Source organism: Mixophyes fleayi, chromosome 6 (assembly GCF_038048845.1).
Source record: "Mixophyes fleayi isolate aMixFle1 chromosome 6, aMixFle1.hap1, whole genome shotgun sequence".
Lineage (NCBI taxonomy): Eukaryota > Metazoa > Chordata > Amphibia > Anura > Limnodynastidae > Mixophyes > Mixophyes fleayi.
The window spans coordinates 101,416,151-101,433,738 of NC_134407.1; the positions used below are offsets into that span (position 1 = coordinate 101,416,151).

At 40.4% G+C, this 17,588-nt stretch overlaps 1 protein-coding gene across 12 annotated transcripts in view; it reads left to right on the plus strand.

Moving 5' to 3' along the window:
- The window catches only part of ZMIZ1 (zinc finger MIZ-type containing 1), a 292,396-nt gene that overhangs the window by 189,075 nt on the left and 85,733 nt on the right, over window positions 1-17,588 (plus strand). The window lies entirely within an intron of this gene.

Consider the following 17,588-nt stretch of genomic DNA (forward strand, 5'->3'; position numbering starts at 1 on the left):
ATTGGCTATTCTATTCACAATATTTGCTGTATGCACTGATTTGTGCTTTGCAGAAATAGCATAAAATTGATATTACTAAGCCGCTGGTTACTTGTTACATGTAGTGGACAAAAATGGAAATGTATGTAGTTTATTGTTGTTAATACCCACTGGCTTTTTTAAAATGTCTTTTACAATTCTTCAATGCATGTAGAACACACGTAAACAGGTCTTGCACAAGAATATGTTATTTCTACTATTACCTTCCCCATTGGTGTGTTCCCTTGTATTTCGATAAGGTAGTATATTTTGGTGTGCTACTTCTTTGCGTTTACCACATGTTACCACATTGTAAAGCCTACAGTGAGCTATAAAGTGCTAATAAAAACATGTAAAACAAATTTTACTGGTTTTAAAAACACATAAAATACCAGTAGGTATGAAGCCTAAATGAGGGACACCAATCCTATTGAAATCAACAGCTTCCACAAGTAACCAAGACACCTAAACTTGCTAATTTTTCGGGTGCAGCAGTGTCTAAGGTGATATCTACATTGAGCTCAGAGAGAAAAACCTTATCAAAGGAAATCAGCGGATGGAAGCATATACTCCATGATTGAGATATCTGCGCAATGTAAAGCGTTCAAGCCACCACAGATCAATTGACTATAAATCTCAACCCGTGGTATGATGAGTTTCATCAAAATGTTCCAATGACAACTGCACAGAGCAGGATATCAGGTTGGTTGCAGTGCATAATGTGGTCAGCACTCCTGGCAAAGCATGTTTCCCAGTTGAGTAGTACAAAGGTCACAGACAATAGACTATCAAGCAGAGGAGGATAGTTATATGGGTAGATGAATCATCCTTCACCATGTTGTCTTCAAATGGATTAGTGAATGGTTGGCGCCAACATAAAAAACCTATAGAGCGTGTTGTGAGCAGCATTTTCCTATCATGATTTTGTGAGTCATTCCCTTAAAAGATGAGGTCAGTGTTAATTGCTACTTCATGGTACTAACTGATCATAGTCACCCTATGTTGCAACATTTCTTTCTTGTTGGAATGGGTGTCTTCCAAAATTACAAAGTCCTCATTAACGTACCGTGTGGTCACCCAATGGTAGATAATGAGCATGACCAATGTTATTAAGTCATCAAATCTGAACAAAATCAAGCATTAATGGGATATTATGGAAAGATGCTGGAGACACCATTTTCCACCACCATCAACCAGGTGTCAGTTGAATTTTTAGGAAGAATGGTGCTGCGTCCTTATTACTCTATTCTAGACATTAGTTGACCCAATGCCATGGTGCATAGAGGCCTACTGGCTGCACATGGTGGCGCAAGGTTCTGTTAAGTAACTTAATCGAGCTGTACATTGTGGAAGGAGCAGAGTCCACAGCATAAAACAGTGATGTGAGCCTCTTGTAACTCAAAAGTACGTTGGTATGAAATAAAGTTTACACATACAACTCTTTAGTAGATGAAGAAGAGACTGAATGTGCCAGAGAGATCATAAATCCCTATGGATTGACACCAGTGCAGTGTACAAGGCAGTCTTTCAAAGGCAAATAATGGACTGAGGAAGTGAAAATCAGATCTTGCTCTACTTTCCAACCCCTCTGCTCTGTTATCTCTTATGGTAAGACAGTCATCTGCACTGCATATCTCTCTAGAGCAGGGGTGGACAAAATAATTTAAGCCTTAGGAGTAAGTTCGCCAAATATGCATCTGTTTAAACAAGGCACCAACAGGTAATTTTTTTTTAGGCATATTGATACCTAGGGTTTGTCCAGTTATTTTCTTTAACTTGAATCCCTAAGTGTTAAGAATATATGACTTAACTGATTAGTTGCTACAGGGCAGCACGTCGATTTCTGCACAGTTTCAATAAATATGTTGTAGTGTGTTTGCTAGAACTATGCCTTCCTCCAGCATATTAAATTTATGACTACTATTAGTTTATTATGAATTCCACACAGTATTTGAGAATGGTCATGTTTGGTTTAATTGGACAAAGGAAAATTTGGTACACATATCTTATAATCCTTGTGTGACTGCTTGCTCATCTGCACTGGTGTCCAGGACATGAGCTGAAACTTTAATCAGTCACATTTCTTCTCCTTTGCTTGCTCCTAAATACTTTAGCATGCATGAAAAGAATGGGATGGCACATGCACATGACAGTCTGCTGGGAAGAGGTTAAAGGTAGGAACAAGTATATGAAAAACAACATGTTTCCTGTTTTGCTGCAGGCTGTAAAGATGGTTGGAGTGGATCCTCTGTATCCCCCTCCCTCTCTCTGCTCAGGAAGTGTTTGGTCCTCACTGCTCTGTAAAAGAAACCTGCAAAATAATCCAGATCCAGTTAACTGGTAACATATTGCAAGGGCAGCAATTATATTGGGAAGGATTTTGCTCTGAACCAGCTGTGTTTCTAGAAACGTATAACATCTGCAATCAGATAGGGGATGGAACTGACCTACCCATAACTACAGTGGGTTATCTGTACATAAGTGTTTTGCTTGTTGGGGAGGGGAGTTCTTTCTTGATTTATTTGGACTGTACAAAGAGTTCTTATTCTTTGCTTATAAAATGACCAGCTGACTGAAAAGCTGCATATTTCTAATGATGCATTTTTTCATCTAAGATGATAAATATGCATCAATGTTATGGTGGAAGAGAGGAGAGGAGAACATATGTGTGTGTGTGTGTGTGTGTGTGTGTGTTAGTAAGGTGATCTGTTGAGTTTGCAGTTTAGCTCCAGAAGAGTTTGGGAGCATTATGTGTGCTGTGGTAAGCATCTTTCCATTTACTGCTTGCCGTGGAGCAATCAGATCAGAACAGATGATGAATAGCATGATAGAGCTGTTGGAGGGAATGATCTATCACAGTCTAAAGACCTAGACAAGAACTACGCAATTAAGAATCTGATTGTACTTGACTTGTCTAGGAAGATGCAAGCTGCCTCTAACCTTGATCTGATATCACTTGCTAAAAAGATGTTAGTGACGTTCGTATGGGTGGTCTTTCAGAATTGACCTGCTTTAGGGTCTTTTTTACATTATAACATTCTGTTCAGGTTTTTTATAATTCAGCATGTTTAGTACATTTGGAACAAAGAGGTAGTAATTTAACATGTAAGAGGCTCCATTATATTATAGTAGAGATTCTGAGCCTGTAGTATAAGCACTCTAGTATTATTTTACACAAATTAAGGTGATATTTCACTTTGTTAAATTTAACACAAAACAGCAATTGCATGTAAATAATAAAAATATATACATATTAAATCAAATAGCTTGTTTAGTAAACATTTCATGGCACATGAGTCTACTTGTTAAACAAATATAGATAAGCATACATAAAATATATAGTGTACATTGGTACAAATGTTTCTTGATACACTTTAGAGGCATTTTTGTTATTATAACAAATGCATGGATTGTGACCTACATTCGGAGTAGTTATATTTTACTGGTAAATTAATGTTAAAGTACTGCACTGGAGCCCCCAGTTACCTTGTTTAATGCCAGTGGTGAAAGTATGCACTTAAAAAGTTGCAATTATTATCTACTTATAAAGAAACATAATGTGTTGTGTGAAGACCACACTTTCTTGTGCTTAGACAAAGTGACCTTGGTATGAAAGTATTCCAGTGTATGAATGAACTAAAAGTGAGCATATTAGTATCACTTGAGTGTTACCCAGTTTGAAACATTGTAGAACTATGGCTAAATTGGACTTGCATTGTTAAAAGTTGCAAAAAGAAATTTGACATCCTAAAATGACATAACATTAACTATTTTTTTCATCATCTTTTTGTATATCTGTACATCTGTAAAAGAACTATATAGGATTGATGCTGTAAACCATTACCTGTAACTAGAATACCTAATGAACTTTTAATTATTTTTATTATATATAGCTATGAAATCCATAAGACTAAATTACTGCTAAAATAATGTTAATTTCATGTTACTTAATATTGTAGTGATATTGATGGGTCTTTCTTCCCCCCGTATCAATACTGAGTATCTGATTTAGAATGTAATATTGTTTGACATAATCTCTGGAAAGTAGATTGGTAAGTATGGGTAGTGAGCACCCTACCACTCACATTAAAGAAAATAGGCCCTAGCCTGTGGGTTTTACATGGATTTTTGCTCTGTATTGATAATGAATAAACATTTCCCATATAAAATGTGTTCATATAATTAGGCCTAGCAAAGCTAAATGACACAGTAAAAATAGCAATATATTTGAAGCGCCAAATTGTGCAAACATCCTCACACCATTCTGAATGTTGTCTGAAATACCATGCTAACCACCACTTGTGTATTAGCTGATCACCTTCGACAGACACAGATTGGGCAAACCTGGCTTTCTGTTCTCCATGATTAAGTCCAGTAGATTTTTAACATTTAAGATATGGTTGCAAATACACTTGTGTTAGACTGTATTTGGTCAAAGCCAACCATATTGGCTGATTTACTCATGCTTTGCAAGCATATTGATTTTGTATTATTGTGTACATTGTTCTTAGAATTACTTGAGTCAGCATGTAGTAAATATGCAAAGATTGACAATATATTAATAAATATCTAATATTTGGATGGATCTGTCAGTAGGGCAAATAACCAAGCAGATTTCCTAATATACACACCAGCCAATTGTGTTGTTGGAGGAAATACTACTGGCACTGTTTTGATTTGCTCCAAAGTATACTGTATGTGCTCTAGATCTTTCATTTGTAGTGCAAATTAAATCCATATTTCGGTTAAAGATTTACAAATGAAACATTACATAATTTGCAGTGCCACAAGCAATAACACACTGCAATACAAGTTTGTCATTTACATTTTTCATGTTCAAAGGATAACTTTCATTTCAGTTTTGGGTGCTGTTCATTGGGTTACCTGGAATCTGGTGTCCCTCCTGATCTTGTGGGTCCACCAATATCTGTAAGGGTCCATCAATAAATAAATAACTGATATTAAATAAAATGCTTCTGCTGAGACAGGTCTTTTTTTAAACTGTAAGCATGTTGTACATGCCCCTTTTCTGTGAACTAAACCTTTCACTTAGGAATGGGAATTTTAAGGAGATGAGGAGCTTTGACCACACCACTATCTGTTTATAACAGGTATGCAGCAGCAGAAGTGATGAGAAAGTTGTTGGACTACTACAGAAATTGAAGGACCCATTGGAGAACAACACTGGACCCACAGAAAAAAATAGTTTTCAGTATTCTTATTCAATTACATGAAATCCACTCAAAAATGAATTTTCAAGTTTCGGGTAGAGTTATCCTTTAATTATCTGCCCATTCTCTCGTTCCCTGTTTCACGTCCCACATTTAAAACAACCACTCTTACTACTTGTATTTGCTCTTAAATCAGCAGCGCTATAAAAAAAAATGTATAAAATGTAACTCATTGCAAGATGCGCAGATTAGTTTCAGTGAGGTATTTATCCTTACAGTGAATATTCTACTATATTTGTCCAGACCTCTCTCCTCCTCAACGTAAATACCTCTCTTAAGTAACTGGATCCTTTACAAAGCTGGTATCGCTTTATCAACTCTTTACCAGCTCTAGTTCCTGTTTAAGCTAATTAGCAATGATTTTGTTACTAGTTTTGGACTAATGGTAAAATGTATTACCTGTTCTTGTTTCTTATGTAGAAGAACATGGCTAGATTAATAGGAAACATTTTTTATGAATCGTTTGTCCTATTTTCCCATGAAGACGGAACAGTGGTTTAGTTAAGAATAGGTACTTTTAAAGTGTTCCTGTCAGTCTCTCTCCATTTTTGTATGTACGAGACGATAATAATCGTACTGATGAGTTTATTTCATCAATAGATTATGTTAGACAGTTCATCAACACAACCCTGGTAGATGTATTTCTATCTGTCAATCATTTTGGTTTTATTAAAACGGAATTAGAAGTGCACGAAAAAATTAAACATTCAATTTAATGGCACCATTCATATGCATAAAGGTGGTGGCATTATATAGGACTTCAATAATATACTTTATTCAAATAACGGGTCACTTTAGCTGGACTTTCATATATAATCCTTTGCAGAGGCCTTGACAGCTTTTCTTTCTGTTTTAGATGTAATTCATATGCCATGTCCAGTATATAATGTGGATAGATAGATGGGAAGATGTATGTAAGGGATCAGATTCCACATAGAAATGAATTGTGTGTGTATACACATATTCGAATAAACATCATAGAAAGGCACCTCCCAGGACTGTTCCTAGTTTGTATGTATTTCATAGTAATTAAAGCCAATGTTTTATTTATTGACCACAAGTGCTGTTGCTCTTATCTTTAAATATTTAGGCACTCTGTGTTTTCTTGAAGATAGTGGCTATATGATTATGTTTGATCTCATTAGCTGTCAAGGAATTATAGGAGGGTGTTTCTATCTCTGCCGCACAGCAGAACGGTGTAAGCGGAGTCTGCCTCATGTGCTCCCCAGAGCTCTTTCTTGACAATTAAACCAATGATGCCTCTAAAACTGATACTGTAGCTTGTTTGATAAATGTATCTGTAAATCTCAGAGGCTTTTCTCTATCAAGTGCTCATTGAACAGGGTACAGTTGTGTCGCACAGGCCACATGCAAACTCAATTTGTAACAGTGAGATCTTTGACCAAGAATTCTTACTCCCTTTATTGTTTTGGAGCTGCACTGCAGTTTTCAGTGTATGGGAATAATCAAACATGGGGGTCGTCTTACTGATACCTAATTATGCATATCTTAAAGGATGCTCTGTGTAATAGGATAGAGTATTGAGGTTTTCTTTTTTCAGTCTGTGTAAATGAAAAGATTAACTTTGGAATGCAACATTAAAACACACTATAAAATTACATTCTGAAGAACATAATTGGTCAGTTAATGTAGTTGCTGCTGTAAACCTGATATTTTTTTATGGTGCTATCCACTCTTGGACAATTCCTCCTTCAACATGTCCTCTACATATAGCGTGTGTGTAAAAATAAAATTCTATACACACACACACACACACACACACACACACACACACACACACTATATGGACAACAGTATTCAGACGCTTGACCATTACACCAAAACAGGGACTGTAATGTGTAATGACATTGTATTCAAATACATATACTTTAATATGGAGTTGGTTCCCCTACTGCAGCAGTAACAGCTTCCAGTTCTTCTTGGAAGGCTTTCCACAAGATGTTGGAGTTTTTCAGTGGGAATTTTTGCCCATTCACTCTGTAGAGCATTTGTCATCAGGCATTGATGTTGGACGAGAAGGTCTGGCTCACAATCTCCATTCCACTTCATCCCAAAGGTGTTCAGTGGGGTTGAGGTCAGGGCTCTGTGCGGGCCAGTCAAGTTCTTCCACACTGAACTCGCCAAACTATGTCTTTGTAGTCCTTGCTTTGTGCAATGGGGCACAGTCATGTTGGAATAGAAAAGGCCTTCCCCAAACTGTTGCCACAAAGTTGGAAGCATAGCATTGTCCAAAATGACTTGGTATGCTGAAGCATTAAGATTGCCATTCACTGTAGATAAGGGACCTAGCACAAACCTTGATAAACAGCCCCATACCATTATACCACCTTCACCAAACTTCACAGTTGGCATAATGCAGTCAGGCAGGTAACGTTCTCTTGGAATCCGCCAAACCCAGACTCGCCCTTCTGATTGCCAAACAGAGAAGTGTGATTAGTCACTCCACAGAACACGTTTCCACTGCTCCACAGTCCAGTGTCTGTGTGCTTTACACCACTCCATCCAATGCTTAACATTTTTCTTGGTGATGTGAGGCTTGCATGCAGCTGCTCGACCATGGAAACCCATTCCATTAGGCTTCATGCCCCACCTCCCTACATTATTATTTAAAGCAGAAAGTTGACCTGTGTTCAACTTTGTCTGCACCCAGAAAAAATTAGTGCATGTCACTCTGTCCATAGCTCTTAAGTAGCGCTTTATGGCAATGCTATAGATCAGTGTTGGCTAACCTGTGACACTTCAGGTATTGTGAAACTACAAGTCCCAACATACCCTTCCAGCAATAAGCTGCTATATATTGGCAAAACATGCTGGGACTTGTAGTTTCACAACACCTGGAGTGTCACAGGTTAGCCAACACTGCTATAGATGGGTTTAGTTCTCTAACTCCTAGAGCCACGGAAGGTTGTAGGGTATGTTTGAGCCATGTTATGCCCCAAATGGTTGTTGCGCACAGCCACTTGAGGATTCATATCCTATTATACATATGATACTTTAACTTGCCTTAGCTCAATAGAATTAGTAACTTGTTCCAGTAATAATAAATTGTGGATCCTTTACAACTCTTAGAGCATGAGAGTTATCTTGTTGTGTTCCAAAGTGATATCAATGTGATTAGGCATAGAACATCGTGCTGCGTATATCATTATTGATTGTGAATGAGTTTTAATGTATTTTCTTTAATAATACATTGAAGCATATACAGATATTGAATGTAGTAATGCAATTAACAGATTGTACTGACACAGATTTTTATTTGAATATAAAAAAAGAATACCTGTTGCATCAAATAGATGTGTAAAACTTTAGCATATTATTACTCTGAATAACCTGGTATCATACTTCTATTAGGCCCCAATATTTGTACTAACTGATGGCATTTTATGTTATGTGGTGATGTCTGGGACCTTGGGTTCACGGATTGTAAACGATGGAAGCGACAACAGCCTACTATTCTTTTTAAATATGTTTATTGCTTTTAAACACTTCTTTTTATAAACCAAAATGTAAATTTTTGAACAAATAAAGCCATCTGCACAGGTGTGTATGTACCCTTGGAAAGAGAAACCACAATTTTTATTGGTGTTTTTCTGTTTTATTTATATACTATAACCAATATAAAAAGAGTCCTTAGTGTGGAGAAGAAATTGGCATGGACGACTTACTCTGAGACATCTCCTATGTAATATCTCCAAAACAATCTGTCATGTTGATAGTACTCCCTTTTCTCTTACAAGAACTGTCGTTCCTCTCCATCTCTTTTTTTTGCTCTTTTTTTTTTTTTTGTTTTTTTGTTTTCTCCCCTCTAAAACTCATCTAAATGGAAAACACATTGTCTTCATTATGTGCCTGTATTGAATGAACCAAGTTGCCATGGAAACAGCCATCTGAGGCCTGGCTGATTCTAGGCCAGTGAATGGGTTATGAGCAAATGCAGCACCTTCCTAACCAGAAGGGAACAATCGCTATTCATTCAAGCCAGGTTTAAGATCGGAAAATCTTGTTAGAGAGAAAAATGTAGATGAGTGTGTCAGCTGCAGAAAATCATCTTGGGCTAAAATATCCTGCATTTTATTTATTTATTTTTTGTTCTTTCATTTGCTAGTAGTGTACATTTGTGTTTATTGGTACTAATTATCTATTTTTCTGGTGTGAGTAGACAATAGGAGAATAATTTATGAAATGACCACTTCTCCATATAATGAGACTGGCTATTGGCCAGCTCACTCAGCATCTGTGATTTTAATCCCGTTAGTGCCCAGCAATGCGTTGCAGATCCGTCCATCGTGGATGGTGCTCACTCTGAAGGGGTCAAAATAATGAATGAACCAGGTTTTGTGTTCCATTATCTCACTTTGAAGCATGTATTCTGCAAGGCTGAAACCAACTTTCCATCTCCTATCTGTTTTGTCATTTACAAATCCTATAAACAGAATAGAAAAGCAATCAAATCAAATGAAGGTTGGATATGTTATCTCCTGTTGTTGAGACAACATTTTTATGGAGGTATTTCTACAACACTTGGTGCAGGTGGGTCACGCTATGAGTAATTCACATCGTATGATTGTACAAAATATGTCCAGATTATTATGAGAGAAGTGGAAATTTGAACACATAATGTACAGACCATAAAATTTAAAGGAAGTTTGTTTATGTATAAAAAATACCAATAACGTACACCTATACATATGTAAAATTTTCTGGAGTTTATTAGTGCTAAAGAAGTTTTAACATAGGGTTGTGGTTGTGAGGGTAAATATTTTCCTGCACACAGCAGTAATCAATAAAAGGGCACTGCAGCTAGCAAATGACTGACCGTTGAGAACAATAGTGAGTACTCTTGCTACATAGCAAATGCAAAAATACTATCATATCAGATATCTGCAGTGTTTTCATTTTAAAGCCCAGAGTAGTGCTTTCCCCACCTTAGTGCCAAAAAGTGAAAACACAAAAAGAGCCCAGGGATGCGACAACTACAGGTCTTCCTCTAAAGAGACAGGGCCCCTTTATCCTTGACCCCCCACAAGGTCCCTTAGTGGGACAAGGGTCTTCAGACCACCCTTCACTACAAGACATAGGGGGGGGGTTCCTTTTGCTCTGGACTTCCGGTGCACTGAAACTTCCCCACAAATGGAGGGCACTTCAGAGGTTTAGGGTCGTGGGAACACACCCCAACCTATACTTTGGGGTCCCGCTTCCTGCCATGTGTGGAAGAAAATCCAAACTATAAAGTGTTGAGAAAACAGGGAGATAAATAAGTTAGTGATGTGGTGACACAGCCCCAGCCTTCTGGCTGGAAATATGCAGATTTTAAAAGGGCAAACAAGCGGTGGTGTGAACGAATAAGTGCAAATAACCTGCTGCGTGTCCTAATCTGTCACAGTTGGGGTGACCAGTACCTATTTGATTTTCACTTCGGTGGCACTTTATCATGGGCTTTCTTGCTGCCAGACTTTTCAGCTCCTCCCAATATGCAAATCAGCATCTCCACAGCAGGAACTGTCACTATGAGAGACCTATTCTCATGGCTTCTTTTAAAGCCCCTGTTTTCCCCAAAGTCTTTTTATTACACGACATGGCAAGTGTTGAGATAGGATTCTGCCTTCAACTTATTTTGCCTCTTAAAGTCTAATCTATGTAGGATTTGTGTACTTACTTTTTTTTCTCAACAGTCTACCTGTAAATAGAACGTTCCCTTTTACTCTTGATTTGGCCCAATCGAAAAATTAGGCTATGATTTTAAATTATTCACATTGTATTGTGTATTGTATTGTGTTTTGTAATTTAAGTTGTATACTTTATCTTCTCGATGTTGCATAAAAAAATACAACAGAAATGTGGCAGATTTATTCAACAAAAAGTGGGAAAATGAAGACATGCGGCCTGAGTCACTAAGGAAAGTAAGGCAAAAGAAGGAGTAAATGTTCCCTGGGACAAACCATGTTACAATGCAAGGGGTGCAAATTACTTTATTATTTTGTATATAAGTTAAATACTGGCTGTTTTGTCATGTAGCACAAAAATACTTGATAGTTTTATTTTTACACTGAAATTTAAAGTTAATCTAGGACATGCCCTAGCCCAACTATAAATCTGCCCACACATTTTAAATTTACCTCCCCCTCCAATGCAACATGGTTTTGCCCAGGTGCAAAGTTATTCCTTTTTTTTTCTCTTTCATCCATAGGGGACACTGGAAGTCTTGACAATGGGGTATAGAGTGTGTGTTCGCTTGGAGTTGGCACAATAAAGTTTTGTTTGAAGTGCTGACTATATCCTCTCTATGCCCCTCCTACAAGCCAGTTTAAATTTTGTACCCGAGGAGTTGGACACACTTTGGGCTTCTCCAATAGATTTTAATTTATTTTCACAACTTTTTGTTAAGTTTTAAAGAAGCTCAAGCCTGAGGACAGATATGTTTTGTCATGCCTCTTACCTTCATCTGCACCGCGGGATCCGCCGGGGGGACCCAGCCCATCTCACAAATAGATTGAGGTTTGGGATCCCAGCAAAAGAGACCACTGTCTCTAGGTACCGCTGCTACCCCGCAACCCGGCGAAGCCAGGCAGCAGGTATAGTATAAACCGATTTCCTCCTGGGAGGATCGGTGTCAGTAAGACGGGGCAGGCTGTGAAGCGCTAAGCGGAAGGGGCGGAGCCTAATGCCGTGGCTGTGATGTTCAAGAGTTTTCTCTCCAGCACGCTAGCTCCAGTGAGGCACGCTATAGTCTCTCCCTCCATACCACCCAGATCACTCACCCTTGAACAATGGGGATAGAGCATTGCGTTGCAGTAACTGTGAGTATGGTGTCACAAGTCTAGGCGCTGCTTGTTCTGATACTCAGTGTATACCAGGTATGTGCATTACAGCTCATATCCTCTCTATCTGATTATCCTGCCTTTTTCCTTTTTCGTTGTTTTCCCTGTGTTTGTTTGTTATGAGGCATGGCGGGGAAGGGGGCAGCTAACATTTCGGAAAAATCTATATTATGCAGAACTTGTTAAGTTCATTTCAGGACAGAGTGATCTTGTACAATATTGTGAGAATTGTATTACCACCCAGCAGGCGCGGGCTGGGAGAGGCATGGCCGGGGGGCACACAGGCGGCCGCATCACATGAAAAGGGGCGTCATTGATGACGCGGCCGCATCCCCTGTCATGTGATGCGGCCGCCTGTGCGCTGACGCGGCCGCATCTGATGACATCAGATGCGGCCGTGGTGGAAAGTATTGTATTTTGCATCCGGGGGGCGGCCGGCCAGCCAACCCCCCGGCCCTAATAGCAACCTGACCGAGCAGCCCGCCCCTGCCACCCAGTCAGCCCCCCCTCAGATCGAGGTGACCCCGGTATGGGTAGCTCAGATGGCCGGAGCTATGTCGGCATTAACAGCCGAGCAAGCTGCATCTAGACATGAAAGGGAAGCGTCTAGGTCTCAACAGGAACCTGAATGGGCCCAGTCTCTGGCTCACAGGGTTGAGCTCTTAGCAAAGTCTGTAACCCCGGCAGCTTCAGGGCCTCACGTCACTTCAGTCACTAAAAAGAGAGGTTTGCCTGTCGTACTACAGTCAGATGAATCTGATATCGAGAAACTACATCCTTTGGAAGAAGGTGAGTCTCTTCAGGATTCAGACACAGGCCTGATCCAGGAAGGGTCGGAGTTAGTGTCACAAGGGCTAGAAGCTTTGATTATAGCAGTCCGCCAGGTCCTTAAGGTCAGTGAGCCTGAACCAGGTTCCTCTCAGCCAATGTTCTTTACCAAAAGGTATAAACCTACTATAACGTTTCCAGTGTCTGCTGAGCTAGATGAGCATTTTGCAAAGGCATGGGAAAAGCCAGATAAAAGATTCTCGGTGCCCCGAAGTTTTTTGGCATCCTATCTCTTTCTTAAGGATAATAGGAAGGACTGGGAGTCGGCCCCTTTAGTAGACTCTTCTGTATCTAGGTTGTCTAAGAAAATTATCTTACCAGTCCCTGGAGCTACATCGTTAAGAGATGGTTCAGACGGAAAGCTTGAATCCATTTTTAAAAATATATATGTTGCAGCTGGAATACAATTGCGGCCTATTATGGCTAGTGTATGGGTCAACAAGGCTGTAGAGGAATGGGCTTCTCAGCTCAGGACTGGTATAGTTGAGGGGGCTGAGGTAGATGATTTAGTAAGGTTAACAGACCATATTAGTGAAGCTGCCTCGTATCTAGGTGAAGCAGCTAGAAATGTGGGTATGGTCGGATCCCGCGTATCTGCTATGGCAGTGACGGGCCGCAGGAATCTCTGGCTTAGACAATGGCAGGCTGATAGGGGTTCTAAGAAAGGAATAGAAGCTCTACCTTACAACGAAAAGATGTTGTTTGGGGAAGAGTTAGATAGATGGATTTCCCAGGCTACTGGGGGAAGATCCTCCTTTCTGCCTTCAGCTATTCCTAATCTACGCAGAAGCTATGCTGCACAATCTTTTCAGTCCTATCGGACTTCCTACAAATACAGGGGAAGATCCAGAGGAGCTACCATGTATTCTAGGGGATTCAGGGGCAGAGGTCACTCTGCTGCCGCATCCTCTTCGCAGGAGAGTAGATCTAGTACTAAGCCCTCTGCATGACGGTCTTCAATCCTACCTGAGGGATCCCAGAGTAGGGGGCCGCCTTTGGGATTTCTCTCAGTTTGGAGAGAGACCTGTTCAGATGCATGGGTGACGAGCCTGGTCACTCATGGATTCAAGATAGAGTTCCGAGAAATTCCTCAGTGGCGGTTTTTCTCAACCAGGCTGCCAATTTCCACAGAAAGGTGCCTATTCCTTCAAAAGGCTGTTCGGCAATTTCTGGACTCAGCTGTGATAATACCAGTACCTGATTACTCAAGGGGCATGGGATATTATTACAGCCTTTTCCTGGTACCCAAACCAAATGGGTCGGTCAGGCCGATCCTCAATTTAGATTCAGAATGGAGTCCATTCCGTCTGTAATTGTAAGCCTGGAGGAGGGGGGAGTTTAGGGCATCTCTAGATATAAAAGATGCATATCTACATGTCCCTATTTGGCCGCATCACCAAAGCTACCTCAGGTTTGCAATACAGGACAGGAATTATCAGTTCCAGGCCCTTCCCTTCGGCCTGTCCTCTGCTCCCAGACTTTTTATCGAAATGATGGCTTTGCTTCATATTCAAGGGGTTATGATCACCCCATACCTGGACGATCTCCTTGCAAAAGCTCCCAGTCGGGAGATTTTGCTCAGGAATATTTCCCTAACTCATCAGCTGCTACTAAAACATGGATGGGTGGTCAATTTCGAAAAATCAAGATTGTTTCCCAGAGACTAAAATTTCTGGGGATGATTTTGGACACTGTCCAGAAGAAGATTTTCCTTCCCCAGGAGAAGGCAGTGGCCATACGGTGTATGAGAGGGGAAATACTAAAACACCGTAGGGTGTCTGTTCACACATGTACACACCTGCTAGTGAGGATGGTGGCCACGTGTGAGGCCATACCTTATGGAAGGTTCCACTTCAGGACCCTGCAGCTGGACTTATTAAGTCAGTTGGCAGGATCTCATCTGTTTTTACAATAGTTAGTAACCTTGGCCCCAAAGACAAGGTTGTCCCTAACGTGGTGGCTAAAGTCAAGCCATCTTATCAGTGGCAGGATTTTCGGTGTATCAAACTGGACCCTCTTGACCACAGATGCAAGCCAGAGAGGTTGGGGAGCAGTGACTCTAGATCATACCTTCCAGGGTCACTGGTTGCGGCAGGAAAGAATTCTACCAATAAATTCTCTGTAACTCAGGGCAATATTTTATGGTCTTCAAAAAGCACAGTCCCTTCTTCAGGGAAAGGCTATTCAAGTGCAGTCAGACAATGCGACTGCAGTTGCATATATAAATCGCCAGGGCGGAACCCGCAACAGAAGTGCAATGAACGAGGTAAGTCACATTCTGCGCTGGGCAGAGAATCATGCCCAGGTGATATTGGTCGTGTTTATACCAGGAATAGAAAACTGGGAGGCAGACTTTTTAAGTTACCAGGACATTCTGCAAGGAGAATGGGAATTGAACCCAGAAGTGTTTCAGTCTCTAGTAAGCAGATGGGGTCTGCCAAAAAATAGACCTAATGGTGTCAAGACACAGACAATTCCAAACTTCCACTGTATTGCACTCGGACAAGGGATCCAGGGGCAGTGCCGGTAGACGCGTTGATAGCCGCATGGAACTTCCAATATGGGTATGTGTAAGGGTAAAGATTCTCCTGATAGTGCCGGATTGGGCCCGCAGAGCGTAGTATTCAGTAATTCCGTACCTTCTTCTGGACGACCTTGGCCCCTGCCGTTAAGAAGAGATCTCCTTCTGCAGGGACCACTAGTTCATCCAGATTTACAGCGCTTGACGGCATGGCTACTGAAAGGGCAATCCTAAGTGCAGAGATTTTCCTTCTACAGTCATCACAACTATGATTGGTGCAAGAAAAGAGGTCACATCGAAGCATTACCACAAAATCTGGAAATCGTATATATAAGAGGTGCGAGGGTTGTAAGGTATCTACCTCAGCCTTCAAAACATCCAGATTTCACTTGTTTTTACAGGCAGGTTTTGAGGCAGGTTAAGATTAGGATCCTTGAAGGTGCATGTATCAGCCTTATCTATATTATTTCAACGAAAACTGGCTATTCACCCGGAGGTACAAACCTTTTTACAGGGGCTCTTGAAATTGCAACCTTTGTTTCACCAATTATACCATGGGATTTGGAGTTGGTGTTATCTTTTCTTCAGTCCTCCCTGTTCGATCCTCTGGAATTAACAGATCTCGGTGCCCCTGTCATGTAAATCTCCGTATCTAGTGTTTTTTTAATAACAGAACGGAATTAAGAACATAGCTGGAATTCCTTCCAAAAGTTGTATCAGCCTTCCACATTAACCAGCCGATAGTGGTTTCCATCCTGGAGGATAATTCTCCATCAGACCGTTCTCTGGATGCGGTTAGGGCACTAAGAATATATGTGAAAAGAACTGCAATAATTCGTAAGACAGAAGTGATGTTTGTATTATATGACACAGCACGGCCAGGGTGGCCTGCTTCTACGCATGGTGGATACGTCTTACTATCCATCAGGCTGATGTGGCTTCATCTAGAACTCCTCCGCCATCAATTGCTGCTCATTCCACTAGATCTATGGGCCCTACTTGGGCAGCTACTAAAGGGGTTTCTATTGAGAAATTATGTAGAGCAGCCACTTGGTCGGGTCGACATACCTTCCTGCGTTTTTACAAATTTTATACTATGTCGGCTTCTGACTCTCAATTTGGCCATTCAGTATTACAGGGGTCCAGGGCTCTCCCTCCCGATAGGGTTGCTCTTGGATATCCCCATTGTCAAGACTTCCAGTGTCCCCTATGGATGAAAGAGAAAACAAAATATACTTGCCGGTAAATATCTTTCTCTGATTCCATAGGGGACACTGGGTGCCCGCCCTGCACTGGGCCCCTTTCCTGCCATGTTTCACTTGTGTGACTAATTCTGTCTATATCTTTCAGTTACGGTATCTGGGATTAGGTTTATTAAATCTCTTTCCTGAAGATCGGTTAAGGGTCTCTCCTCGGGGACAGTACTAAACTGGCTTGTAGGAGGGGCATAGAGAAGATATAGCTAGCACTTCAAACAAAACTTTATTGTGCCAACTCCAATCGAACACCCACTCTATACCCCATTGTCAAGACTTCCAGTGTCCCCTATGGAATCAGAGAAAGACATATAACGGTAAGTACATTTTATTTTATGCATTGCTCTCCTTAATGACTCAGCCCCATATTATGAGTTATTATTGGGTAACTGCAGCAAAGGGAGCAGATCGATTTTATCTGTTAACCAATAAAAATAATGGCACTTAGACACTTGTCAAGAGCACCCTTTTACCTCCCTCAAGCATGGTTAGCATGCTTTTAAATAGATAGCTTTACTATAATTGTTTAGGTGATCTATACAGTGTTTCATAAGCTGCCATGTCCATGGCAAACTGACTATATACTGAGCAAATTCAGATGTTTGAAAAGATGAAGAATATAATTGGCAAAAAAGTATGATTATTGTCTCCTTATGAATAAGTTGAACATTTTAAATGAATCTGGTATCATAGTAGAGGTTAAGTGATTTTTGAGTGGAGCAAAGGGATTAAAAATATATTTTTTAGGACATTCTGATATTCATATGTGAAATACATTATATTTGCACTATTTGACATGCAGATAAAATGTATTCCCCCCCTCCCCCCCCCCCCCCAGCTCAACATACAGCACTCTGGGGAGGTCATGCAAAACTAAGACCACTTACATGGCAAA